At 42.5% G+C, this 13,889-nt stretch overlaps 1 pseudogene; it reads left to right on the forward strand.

The window, feature by feature from the left end:
- The first annotated feature begins 617 nt into the window (after window positions 1–617).
- LOC121557540 lies at window positions 618–13,480 on the forward strand (annotated as a pseudogene).
- Window positions 13,481–13,889: the final 409 nt, after the last annotated feature.

Raw genomic sequence — 13,889 nt, forward strand, 5'->3', positions numbered from 1 at the left:
ATTGTGGTGGGAACCATGAAGCCACAGCTTTGGAATGCTTGACAAGGGTGAAGGAGAATGAGGTGGCCAAAGTCAGGGCTGTCCAGAGCATTTCACTATGCTGCTGCTGTTAAAAGGGCTGAGGGTTCAAAAGGTGTTCCAGAAGAGTCCATGGTGGTGGATAATCCTTCACTGCAGGCTGCAGGGGTTATCTTTCACCAGCAGGACCCAGATATTTTAAAGGTTAAGAAGGTGGACTTTGTGGCCTTTATAGCTATGGTGATTAATGGCACTGCCAAGGTGGAGAGAAGGTCCAGGAACATAGATTATTGTGGCTGCGGTGGTGCGGTTCCTGGGACTGAAAGAGTTCTCGGCGGAGTTGCATGGAGTATTGTCACATGCCAAGCCATATGGAGATTTGAAGGAAGAAGTGGGAGTTTGTTTTGTTTTTGTCAATGTACTATTTTTATTTGGGTGGATTAGGTTAGTTTTCCCTATCACGTATGGATTTTATTTTTACCTTGTTTTTTCAACCCGTCCAATTGGTGGCGGCAATACACATTTTGGGGTTATAGTACGCCAAAACCCCTATAAAACCCTCACGCCATATGGTCCATCCTGAAACTGAACATGCTGCGTGTAATTATCTTTAACCATCTCATATTTGACTCCGGAGAGGAATGCGGGACCCGTAGCCAGTTAAAGTTATAATGTAAGTAGCTATCTATCATTATTGTGATTTAATGACGCCCCCTTTTTTAAATAAAAGTGCTATGGTGTCGTTTTACACAAATGTTCGCCAATCCCGACCTTCTGGATAACAAGCACTGCTAGCTTGCAGCAGTTCCTAAAATGGATAGCTAGGCTGGCTAATGTAAGTTAGAAGCTAACTAGTTAACTAGATACATAGTTTTGTCAAATTGTAACTATAGCTTACATTTTATGAATAGTTATCGATTCGACCCATTATATCAGTCCGGTGTTTTAGCTAGGTTTGCCGGTGAGTTGTTATTTTAATCTAAAAGGAGTGGCCAGACGTAGCTAGCTAGCTCGTTCGCTAGCTGGATATTTTTATTATTATTATTTCATCTTTATTTAACCAGGTAAGCCAGTTGAGAACAAGTTCTCATTTACAACTGCGACCTGGCCAAGATAAAGCAAAGCAGTGCGACAAAAACAACAACAGAGTTACATATGGGGTCAACAAAACATAGTCAAAAATACAACAGAAAATATATATTTTGTTGATAATCACAAGTTTACTGGAGAACGGAGACCAAGTAGAGACTTTTGGACAAGGTGGATAATTGTATAATAATAGCAGAGGTAAAGATATCTGAAATCGCGTGCACGGACCCGTTCGTCAACCTCGTAGGGAGATATCTGAGAGAGCGAGCCCCTAAACATTGTGTGCTGACATTTTATACAATAAAATAAAGTAGGTTGATTCTAGTAGTTCTGATCTTCTGATTGGTCCTGATGAGTTGGTCGAGGTCACTTCCATTGCATTGGCTCTGAGTCGGGTTCTCTGTCTTCAGATGTTCAGCCTAAGAGAAGGGGGGTTTTTGTGTGTGTGTGTGCTTAACAATGATGATGTGTGTGTGTGTGTGTGTGTGTGTGTGTGTGTATGTGTGTGTGTGTGTGTGTGTATGTGTGTGTATGTTTAACAATGATGATGTGTGTGTGTGTGTGCGTGTGTGTATGTGTGTGTGTGTGTATGTGTGTGTATGTTTAACAATGATGATGTGTGTGTGTGTGTGTGTATATGTGTGTGTGTGTGGGGGTGTGTGTGTATGTCCTCAGAGCAAGAAGTCGTGAGTTTGGGAGAACTGAGAGACCTATGGCGTGGGTGTTGTCCATAGCCACCTGCTGATAAGGCCGACAAGATAGAAGTCTTTGTGCATTGTATTAAATACAAAGGCCCAACACAAGATGGGTCATGCACAAGATTTTAGTCAGACCAAGCTATAACATTATATATTTACTACGACAATATACAGTGTGTGCAGATGTAGCAAGTTATGGAGGTAAGGCAATAAATAATGATAGATGTGCAAGAGATGATGTGCAAATAGAGATACTGGGGTGCAAATGAGCAAAATAAATGACAATATGGGGATGAGGTAGTTGGGTGGGTTAATTTCAGATGGGCTGTGTACAGGTGCAGTGATCGGTAAGGTGCTCTGACAACTGATGCTTAAAGTTATTGAGGGAGATAAGAGTCTCCAGCTTCAGAGATTTTTGCAGTTCGTTCCAGTCATTGGCAGCAGAGAACTGGAAGGAATGGCGGCCAAAGGAGGTGTTGGCTTTGGGAATGACCAGTGAGATATACCCGCTGGAGCGCAGACTACGGGTGGGTGTTGCTATGGTGACCAATGAGCTAAGATAAGGCGGAGATTTGCCTAGCAGTGATTTATAGATGGCCTGGAGCCAGTGGGTTTGGCGACGAATATGTAGTGAGGACCAGCCAACAAGAGCGTACAGGTCACAGTGGTGGGTAGTATATGGGCCTTTGGTGACAAAACGGATGACACTGTGATAGACTACATCCAATTAGCTGAGTAGAGTGTTGGAGGCTATTTTGTAAAATGACATCCCCGAAGTCAAGGATCGGTAGGATAGTCAGATTTACGAGGGCGTGTTTGGCAGCATGAGTGAAGGAAGCTTTGTTGCGAAATAGGAAGCCGATTCTAGATTTCACTTTGGATTGGAGATGCTGAATGTGAGTCTGGAAGGAGAGTTTACAGTCTAACCAGACACCTAGGTATTTGTAGTTGTCCACAAACACTAGGTCAGACCCGCCGAGAGTAGTGATTCTAGTCGGGTGGGCGGGTGCCAGCAGCGTTCGATTGAAGAGCATGCGTTTAGTTTTTACTAGTGTTTAAGAGCAGTTGGAGGCTACGGAAGGAGTGTTGTATGGCATTGAAGCTCGTTTGGAGGTTTGTTAACACAGTGTCCAATGAAGGGCCAGATGTATACAAAATGGTGTAGTCTGCGTAGAGGTGGATCTGAGAGTCACCAGCAGCAAGAGCGACATTATTGATATACACAGAGAAAAGAGTCGGCCCGAGAATTGAACCCTGTGGCACCCCCATAGAGACTGCCATAGGTCCAGACAAAAGGCCATCCGATTTGACACATTGAACTCTATCTAGATATAGCTAGAAAGGTTTGTTTCTTGATGACAGAAGTGAGAAAATGGTTATCTAATGTCATGTTAAAACCGCATTGAGAGCCTTTAATCAGCTAGGTAGTTGATGGAAGAATATGACGTAATATGACTGTGGATTCATCAGCCTGCTATGTTGACTTTGGCCAAATAAGGACGGCCACTGCTGTTGGGGTTGAATGTGCACACTGTCATACATCCATACTGTATGTGTTTGTTTGAGCTGATTTGATTAACCCTGCCACCTAATGATGCTATAACATGTCGACAACAACAATCATACCTGTAGTTCATTTAGGCATTTCTGCTCATGTCAACATCGCATGAATCTGTCATTGTTATGATATTGGTCTTAAACCTTTGTGCTCTTTCTCTGGCAGTTACTAAAACTAATTTTTTCCCCTGTTCTGTATTTCAGTTGGATTCAAGACACAGCTTCTATCAGCAGCAACCCAGTCAGACCATGGCTGGCTTCAGGCAAGAGGATGTGGAGGTATTCTACGATATGGGGGAGGAGCTGGGAAGGTAAGTTCTGACAAGTGTAGGACTAACTACTACTACTAATTTACATTTACGTCATTTTTAGCAGACGCTCTTATCCAGAGCGACTTACAGTTAGTGCATACATTATTTGTATTTTCTTTTTTGAATTTTTTTTTTTCATACCCCATGGGAATCGAACCCACAACCCTGGCGTTGCAAACGCCATGCTCTACCAACTGAGCTACCTCCCTGCCGGCCATTCCCTCCCCTACCCTGGACCAATTGTGCGCCGCCCCATTGGTCTCCCGTTGCGGCCAGCTACAGCAGAGCCTGGATTCGAACCAGGATCTCTAGTGGCACAGCTAGCACTGCGATGCAGTGCCTTAGACCACTGCGCCACTCGGGAGACACCAAATCTAGATACTATCTGAGAGCACACAGATTCTTCTGCCTTTTCAAGATCGGACGTGTGTGTGTGATACTGTATTGCTGGATGATACTAGCCTTGACTTGATTCAGCTTGCCCGTTGCATCAGTGGGTAGATGTCACGAGAATGATGTATCTCAATATTCAAACGGAACTATTTTATATCTCTGTCTGAGTCCTGAAGGTTGTAAAAGCTCCAGTTCAATGAATCAGACAGAGTCCCAACATACAATGATCAGTATTTATTCAGAGAGCGCTCTGCCACAAAATGGGCGCACAGTCTCTTTATACTCACACATACACACACACACACATGTTCTTATCATAGCCTACTCCTTGCTCGGGCAAGCTGCATTTTGCTCTCTATTCCCATATATAGTTATCGCTGTTCTCACAATATTCTGCAAGCCTCTCCCTCCCCTTCCCTGTGTGGGGACCTCTGTTTTTTGAAACTGGTCTCCTGTTATTGGTTTCAACGTTTGCACTTCTGCTTGCCTAATTACAAGCACACAAATACTCTGTTGCTGGGCAAATATGCATCTATATATATATATATATATATATATATATATATATATATATATATACATACATATATATATATACATGTATGTATGTATGTATATATATATATATATATATATATATATATATATACATACATATATATATATATATTTACATGTATGTATATATATGTATATATATATACATACATATATATATACATGTATGTATATATATGTATATATATATACATACATATATATACATGTATGTATATATATGTATGTATATATGTGTGTGTGTGTGTGTATGTATATATATATATATATATATATATATATATATATATATATATATATATATACACACGTATAGTCTTCTTATAGTCATACATTATTAGTTTAACTGAGGGTGTGACATTTTAGTCATATCTTACTCACACATTTCTTTATCAGTAGAGTTCGCACTTCAGGGCAAGTGAGGTAAACTCTAAACCTGGCCTACCCAGCACAGCAGACAAGCTCAATCAAGTGTGCCTACTAATGAATATGTTTTGAATGAGGTGACAGAATAATGCAGATCTCTTGTCAACTTTTAGTTCTCGCTTGCATGTTAAGTGAAACACAATTTCTCCAAACAATCTTTTTAATATAGAATCCGTTGTTTGACTCTCATAATGATATACCAGTATAATACCACTTATTTAACCTGAAAATGGATAGCTGGAGGAAAACATCCATTGGCACATCCCCAGTGTATTTGTGGGACTGTTTATTAAACTGCATCGCACTCTGCCTTGTTATGCAAGCTCTGTTTTTAACAAGTCCTTGTAAACTAAACAGAGCTAGAGCAATAGAATGAGTCATATGCTTGTAGAGGATTAAACCTGACTTCATCCCAAATGGCACCCTATTCCCTACATAGCGCTCTACTTGAACATAGTGTACTATAAAGGGAATAGGGTGACATTTGGGACACACTAAACCTGACTTCCTACCTTTATATGGAAGTAGGGTTGTTTGCTACAGCGTTGCAGCAGAAGAATGACATCATTGACATCATAGATCCGCTATAAAAAAATCTCTGCGGGGGGGTGACATGGCCTAATACAGAAGCATGTCTGTTCTACGAAATATTTTCCTAAATAAATGTTTTCTCAAGTGTTTTATTTTCTCTGTTATGCTGTGTGCACTGAACTGACATGCGTGATTGTTGCTGACACTCCAATGTTCAGATGAAGGGAATGAAATAGTCTATAATGCGCACCACCGCAGCGCTCAATTCAAACAGTGGTGTGAGGGTTTGACTGTGGTTAGGCCTTACTCCTACTAGGGGGAGGGGTAGGACCACAGTCAAGCCTTCACATCATAACTAGGGGTGGTTTATGATCCCCAATCAGAGACAGCTGTCTAGAGTTTGTCTCTGATTGGGGATAGTATTAGGCACCTCTCACATCCACCTGTGTGTGGATCATTGTTCGGTGTTTGTGCCTGTCTGCAATTGTGTTCACAGCACGTAAGTCACTTGGTGCTTTTCTCTCCTTGTTTATTTTTGAATACTTAGTGTGACAAGTTTAAATGAAAAGGATGTCACTCCACGAGCGCTCTGTCTACCGTCCCTTAACTACGCACTGTGACAAGTGGTGTGTAGCCTACAGTGAAACGTATTCTGGCAAGCAGTCAATGCACAATAATTCTTAATGCAATTACAGGAAAACACTTTTAAAAGCAGTTTTGGCAAATTTATTTTGAAAGCAGTTTTGGCCTTTGTTAAAAAAGAGGGGCAACACAGTTTTCCATTGCTGCTATGTTTATTTCTCTACTCCTTCAATTGCGCAAGTGGCATCGTTTTACAAATGCAGTTATAAGCATGTTAGGCACAGCTGGATCATCCAAATGCACTCTAGCAAACTTCAGACGGGCCTGGACATGTACTGGCTTAAGCAGGGGGACACGTCTGGCACTGCAGGATTTGAGTCCCTGGCGGCGTAGTGTGTTACTGATGGTAGGCTTTGTTACTTTGGTCCCAGCTCTCTGCAGGTCATTCACTAGGTCCCCCCCGTGTGGTTCTGGGATTTTTGCTCACCGTTCTTGTGATCATTTTGACCCACGGGGTGAGATCTTGCGTGAGCCCCAGATCAAGGGAGATTATCAGTGGTCTTGTATGTCTTCCATTTCCTGATAATTGCTCCCACAGTTGATTTCTTCAAACCAAGCTGCTTACCTATTGCAGATTCAGTCTTCCCAGCCTGGTGCAGGTCTACAATTTTGTTTCTGGTGTCCTTTGACAGCTCTTTGGTCTTGGCCATAGTGGAGTTTGGAGTGTGACTGTTTGAGGTTGTGGACAGGTGTCTTTTATACTGATAACAAGTTCAAACAGGTGCCATTAATACAGGTAACGAGTGGAGGACAGAGGAGCCTCTTAAAGAAGAAGTTACAGGTCTGTGAGAGCCAGAAATCTTGCTTGTTTGTAGGTGACCAAATACTTATTTTCCACCATATAATTTGCAAATAAATTCATTAAAAATCCTACAATGTGATTTTCTGGATTTTTTCCCTCAATTTGTCTGTCATAGTTGACGTGTACCTATGATGAAAATTACAGGCCTCTCATCTTTTTAAGTGGGAGAACTTGCACAATTGGTGGCTGACTAAATACTTTTTTTCCCCACTGTATATTATTGTTGATGTTTGATGGCAGACTGTAATACGCATGGAACCACATGTAAAGGAAGGGTTAGTTATAAATGTATTTGGAACTGTGCAATAGATTAAGCAAGAGAATAGCCTTAAACGTTGCATATTGTTAACCTGGGCCCCTTTGTATCAGGCAGGCAGACGCACATAATATTGCAGACAGATTACTAGCGAGTTAACTCTATAAAAGTATGCTCGACTACCGTGGTCTTCCCGTGCAATAAGAGCTAAAGATATGGGAAGTAGCCATAAACTGATAATAACCCGTGTTATAACGTTTGTGTGTGGCTCAACTCTTTTCTGGGACTCAATGTGTAGCCAGTGTAGTGTACTGGTTTCGATGCCTATGAGCTTTGTTGATTGAGTTTGCCCCACCGATATTTTCATAAAAAATTCACCACTGTACATTTTATAGCCACTGTGCTGCATCAGTTGGGCTACAGGTGATAATGCTTATTGCTAATAGCACGTCTGATTATATAGACCATGCATAGGCTATATGCATGGTCCAATATAAAAATTAATGTTTCACCAATATGTTATTTGACTCATTTCTAGAGGTGGAAGTTATATTTTAGATGTTATCAGCATAATTGTATTTTCATTCATTTTGGAGTAGATTGTCCTTTTTTAAAAAGCTTCTCAGTCCTTCTACATGAGAATTATCCCAGGGAGGACCCCGGACCCCCAAAACAAGGGGACTGGAATTGGTCAAACATAGCTAATTAATGTACAAAACTATATTTTTTCCCAAAAAGCATGATGGTCATGACTTTCTTACATGAAAGGGGAGGTTAAATTGGCCCCAGACAATCGATCTGAGATCGACTTTAAAGTGGCACTCCAGGCTTCTTTTCACCTCATTTAACACCTGATTTACTTAACAAAAGGCTCAATAGGTGGTCCAGGTCAGTCATGACACAGCAAGGGGGAGGCCGGTGACATCACGACTACCCATCAAACCAACACCTTGAATGCCCTCCTCCTTGAAGTTTGCAGTTGTCTAAAAAAACAGTATTTTGCTAAACTTTTTTTTTTTAACTCTTTAGTGGGTACTTTACTGTGTTTATACTTGTAATATCACTTTTCAACAGGAAAAGTTCAAAAATCACTGGTGGATGCCTTTAAGTTTCAGTCATGGGAGTTTTGTTTTAACCCCTGGGAAAGGGCTTGCAGACACATTAAATGTCAGAGCAGAAAATGCAGTTATTTGCAGACAGACAATAACCCAAGACATTTCTATAGGAACATATTGACTCACTGGAATGCAGCATTCATAGCTTATTCTTCCTATAGCATTACCATGCACTAAATCAAATGTTGGGTGTTTTTTTCCCACCCGCTTTACATTTGCTTAGGGTCTTCGTCTTATTAATAATAATAATAATAATATGCCATTTAGCAGACGCTTTATCCAAAGCGACTTACAGTCATGCGTGCATACATTTTTTTTTTTTTTGTGTATGGTTGGTCCCGGGATCGAACCCACTACCTTGGCGTTTTATTACATCAAAGTTATGAAACTGCCAGCCAGTGCTGCAATGCGGCCACTGAACACCAGCCTATACAATCTGTAGTCAAGATTGGTATATTGCTTAAAATCTGGATTTTTCTAGATGAGCTATCTGATTGTGGCCCAGTCACTCTTTCCTGTGTATTCTATGTTCATGTTTTACTTTGTATCATCATTCTCATTATGTAATTTCCCCTCTCCCCTCAGCGGACAGTTTGCCATCGTACGGAAGTGTAAAGAGAAGCCCTTTGGCTCTGAGTACGCCGCCAAGTTCATCAAGAAGCGTCGCCTGTCGTCCAGCCGCCGGGCGCGAGCCGCGAGGAGATCGAGAGGGAAGTGAACGTCCTGGGAGAGATCCAGCACAGCAACATCATCACGCTGCACGACATCTTTGAGAACAAGACTGACGTCATCCTCATCCTGGAGCTGTAAGGGCGACTAGATGAGACCAGGGTCATATTCATAAATAGTGTCAAAGTAGAAATTCTGATATAGGATTAGTTTTGCCTTTAAGATCACAATTAATACGATTACATAGACAGGGGGGATGTGATCCTAGATCAGCACAACTACTCAGACATTTGATACGTATGGCCACAAACCTGGGTTCAAATTAGCCTGGGTGCCAGTCTGTTCCTGCTCTCTTGTAAAGTGAAAAATCCAAAAACATCCTGATGTGGTTCTGTTGAGATGCTAGTTGTGTGTGTTGTTTTAGAGATTAGTCTGTGTTGTGTTTCAGGGTGTCTGGAGGGGAGTTGTTTGACTTCCTGGCAGAGAAGGAGTCTTTAACAGAGGAGGAGGCCACACACTTCCTCAAACAGATCCTGGCTGGGGTCCACTACCTGCACTCCAAACGCATAGCTCACTTTGACCTCAAGGTACACACAGATCTCAGATGAGGTCTACTACCTGCACTCAAACACATTGCACACTTTGATCACAAGGTGGACTGTAGGCTGTGGAGCTGGGTAAGCCAGGGTCATGTTCAACAGAAAACGTTTTGCAATGGAATACGAAAATTAGCGCTTCTTATTATTAAGACCAGGTAGTCTCTGCCTGGTTAGCTGTTTGGTGCCTAGTGAACACGATTCAGGCTGGTGTTTTAAACAGTCAACAGTTGTCTTTATTAAACACATATGCTATATATACAAAAGTATGTGGACACACCTTCAAATTTGTGGATTCGGCTATTTCAGCCACACCCGTTGCTGACAGGTGTATAAAATCGAGCACACCCGACATGCAATCTCCATAGACAAACATTGGCCTTACTGAAGAGCTCAGTGACTTTCAACGTGGCACCGTCATAGGATGCCATCTTTCCAACAAGTCAGTTCGTCAAATTTCTGCCCTGCTAGAGCTGCACCGGTCAACTCTAAGGGCTGTTGTGAAGTGGAAAGGTCTAGGAGCAACAATGGCTCAGCCGCAAAGTGGTAGGCCACACAAGCTCACAGAATAGTGCTGTAGCACGTAAAAATCGTCTCCTCAGTTGCAACACTCACTTCCGAGTTCCAAACTATCACTGGAAGCAACGTCAGCACAAGAACTGTTTGGTTTGTCTGGAGCTTCATGAAATGAGTTTCCATTGCAGAGCAGCCGCACAAAAGCCTAAGATCGCAGTGCCAAGCGTTGGCTTGAGTGGTGTAAAGCTTGCTGCCATTGGACTCTGGAGCAGTGGAAACGCGTTCTCTGGAGTGATGAATCACGCTTCACCATCTGGCAGTCCGACGGACAACTCTGGGTTTGGCAGATGCCAGGAGAATGCTACCTGCCCAAATACATAGTGCCAACGGTAAAGTTTGGTGGAGAAATAATGGTCTGGGGCTGTTTTTCATGGTTTGGCTAGGCCCCTTAGTTTCAGTGAAGGGGAATCTTAACGCTACAGCATACAATTACATTTTAGACGATTCTGTGCTTCCAACTTTGTGGCAACAGTTTGGGGAAGGCCCTTGACAATGCCCCCGTGCACAAAGCGAGGTCCATACAGAAATGGTTTGTTGAGATCGGTGTGGAAGAACTTGACTGGCCTTAACAGAGCCTTGACCTCAACCCCATCGAACACCTTTTGGATGAATTGGAAAGCCGACTGTGAGCCAGGCCTAATCACCCAACATCAGTGCCTGACCTCACTAATGCTCTTATGGCAACATCTAGTGCAAAGACTTCTCAGAAGATTGGAGGCTGTTATAGCAGCAAAGGGGGGACCAACTCCATATTGATTTCCATTATTTTGGAGAGAGATGTTCGACGAGCAGGTGTCCACATACTTTTGGTCATGTAGTGTACCATGATAGTGTACCGTTTAGGATATAATAATAATTCCGGTCAGGTATTTTTGAAGTTTTTATTATATTTCAAAACATCTGTAGTGTATCCATTCTCTTCTAACTTGTATTATGGAATGCTTGTTTGTTTTTGTTTCAGCCGGAGAACATTATGCTGCTGGATAAGAATATTCCCAACCCCAGGATCAAACTCATCGACTTCGGCATCGCTCATCAGATCAAAGCTGGGAACAAGTTTAAGAGCATCTTCGGAACGCCAGAATTCGTTGGTGAGACCCTCTCCTACCCCTCAAGACCAAAAGAGCCATGAACTGTCAGTACGGCTTTTATGTTCAAATGTATTATTTTCACTTCAGGTTCAGATTCCCTTTGGAAAAAATAAAGTTGTTCTATTCTATCCTACACATTCCTTGTTAACACATACAGTATCCATAAAATGTATATTTACACAAATATCTTATTGTTATGGTATGCCCACATAGGGTAAATATTCCTTCACATTTATCTTATTAAGTGGAGGTCTGTGTGTTGGGATATCCTTGACGACCATCTGAGTTGAATTAAGGCTTTAAAGCGATCCCGGTAATAATGCTGCTTGTTTTACAGCTCCAGAGATAGTCAACTATGAACCGCTAGGCCTGGAGGCTGACATGTGGTAAAATGGACTAAGATTATTTTAAATGTTTTTTTAAAATGTTTTCGAGAATGTTTTCTTGTTGTTTCGCTCTGAGGGTAAATGTCACTAAGTTCTGTCCCTCTTGTCTCTCCAGGAGTATTGGAGTTATCACATACATTCTGTAAGTACTGGTTCACATTATAATGTTTGTCTCTTTTCATACAGTCAGTTGAGCAACATAAACAGTGTTATGTTAAAGTGTTTCAAATCTATATCCATTTTTGCATTACAAATGACAACTATAGAAGTGACAGTTATTTCTCAGTAATTCCATCGTCAAAGTTATGACATAGCAAGTAAGCCAATATACTGTATATAATGTTTGGCCATGGCCTGAAAGATGACATAATACTACTGTTTTACCTCCGGTATGGTGGTCTCACCATGCTGTCTGTTGGTCCTCAGGTTGAGTGGTGCCTCTCCGTTCCTGGGGGAGACCAAGCAGGAGACTCTGACCAACATCTCAGCAGTCAACTATGACTTTGACGAGGAGTACTTCAGCAACACTAGCGAGTTGGCCAAGGACTTCATCAGACGGCTGCTGGTCAAGGATCCCAAGTAAGCCTGGTTTACTCTGGACGGAATATGCCAGGGAATGCTTAAAATAACATACACAGGAACCATGCACTTTGTCTGTCTTTTTAATAGCATATTATCTTAGGGGAACCTAGCAAGAAATTAAGGTTTGTACCTTTCTGCACCATAGCCTAGGTGAACCTTGGTCTTGGGTGGAAATGTTAGAATTGCAAATACCAAGGCATAAAAGTAAGGAAGAAATGAGTCATTGATTTTCATATCTAATCATTTACAAATGCTCTTATTTCTCCAGGAAGAGAATGACCATCGATGAAAGCCTTCAACATCCCTGGATCAAGGTAGGCACCTCTCACCATCTCCTCATACATACTGTACCTCACATATTAGTAATCCCAAAAAATATATCACTAATCCCCAAAAATATATGCAACTCCTGGCTTATAGCACCCATTATACTGAAGTTTTTTGGCTAGACAAAAGAATTGAGCACATTTCGCCCCTCTTTTTTTCTACTATCTATTAAACCCCCTCTCCTCCCAGGTGATCAAGAGGCGGAACGTGCGCCAGGAGGAGAGCGAAAAGAAGCCTGAAGACGACGCGTCTAAAGGAGTACACCATCAAGTCCCACTCCTCCATGCCCCCCAACAACACCTACGTCAACTTTGAACGCTTCTCCCAGGTGCTGGAGGAGATCGCTGCTGCCGAGGAGGGGCTGAGAGACCTGGAGCACAACCAGAGGTGGGAGGGATAAACGGATGGATAGATGGATGATTCAATGAATGGGAGGATTAATTAATGTATGTGATTATTAAAAATACATATAAAGCCGCTCTAGTTAGATACAACAATACATCTATCCATTCATTCTAACATCCCCCTCTCTTCTCCAGGTCATGTCAGGAGGACGTGGCTGCTCTATTCTCTATCTATGAGGAGAAGGAGGGCTGGTACCAGGAGGAGAACCAGAGCACGCCAGCGACCTGGGTCACATCCGCCAGGCGCTGCAGTGTACCCAGGCCCAGTGCAGACAGAGCCAGGACGACCGCCCGCGCCCGCCATGCTGGCCGCTAACTCACTCAAGAGGAAGTTTGGGCGCCTGGAGAACCGCTACGAGGTCCTGGGCGGAGCAGGCGGCGTCGGAGGTGCGCTGGGTGGAGGAGCTGGTCCGAGGGATAGAGCGGGAGAAGGACAGTCTGGTCATCCCCTGAGACCTGGCTCCAACTTGACTTTAGAATTGTCCTGAGCCTGGCCTGCCTTCTAGAATCACTGACATTATTCTCATAGAATCACTGACATTATTCTCAATCTACACTCTCAGCTTCTTCCTTATAGGTTGGTCTGGTCATTTTTTTTTTTTGTCATTTAGCAGACGTTCTTATCCAGAGTGACTTTTTCATACTGGCCTCCCGTGGGAAACGAACCCCACAACCCTGGCGTTGCAAGCGCCATGCTCTACCAACTGAGCTACAGGAGGCCCTGGTCATGGCCTGAAGGCAAAGTCCAACCGGGCTGGGTCTGGAATCATTGAATTACATTATTCTAGCTCTCAGCTAACTTCCTACTGTGTCTGTATGTTTGTATGGTACAGTCAGGACTGTACATGTACACCAGTTGTCA

This window comes from Coregonus clupeaformis, chromosome 19 (genome assembly GCF_020615455.1).
Source record: "Coregonus clupeaformis isolate EN_2021a chromosome 19, ASM2061545v1, whole genome shotgun sequence".
NCBI classification, from domain to species: domain Eukaryota; kingdom Metazoa; phylum Chordata; class Actinopteri; order Salmoniformes; family Salmonidae; genus Coregonus; species Coregonus clupeaformis.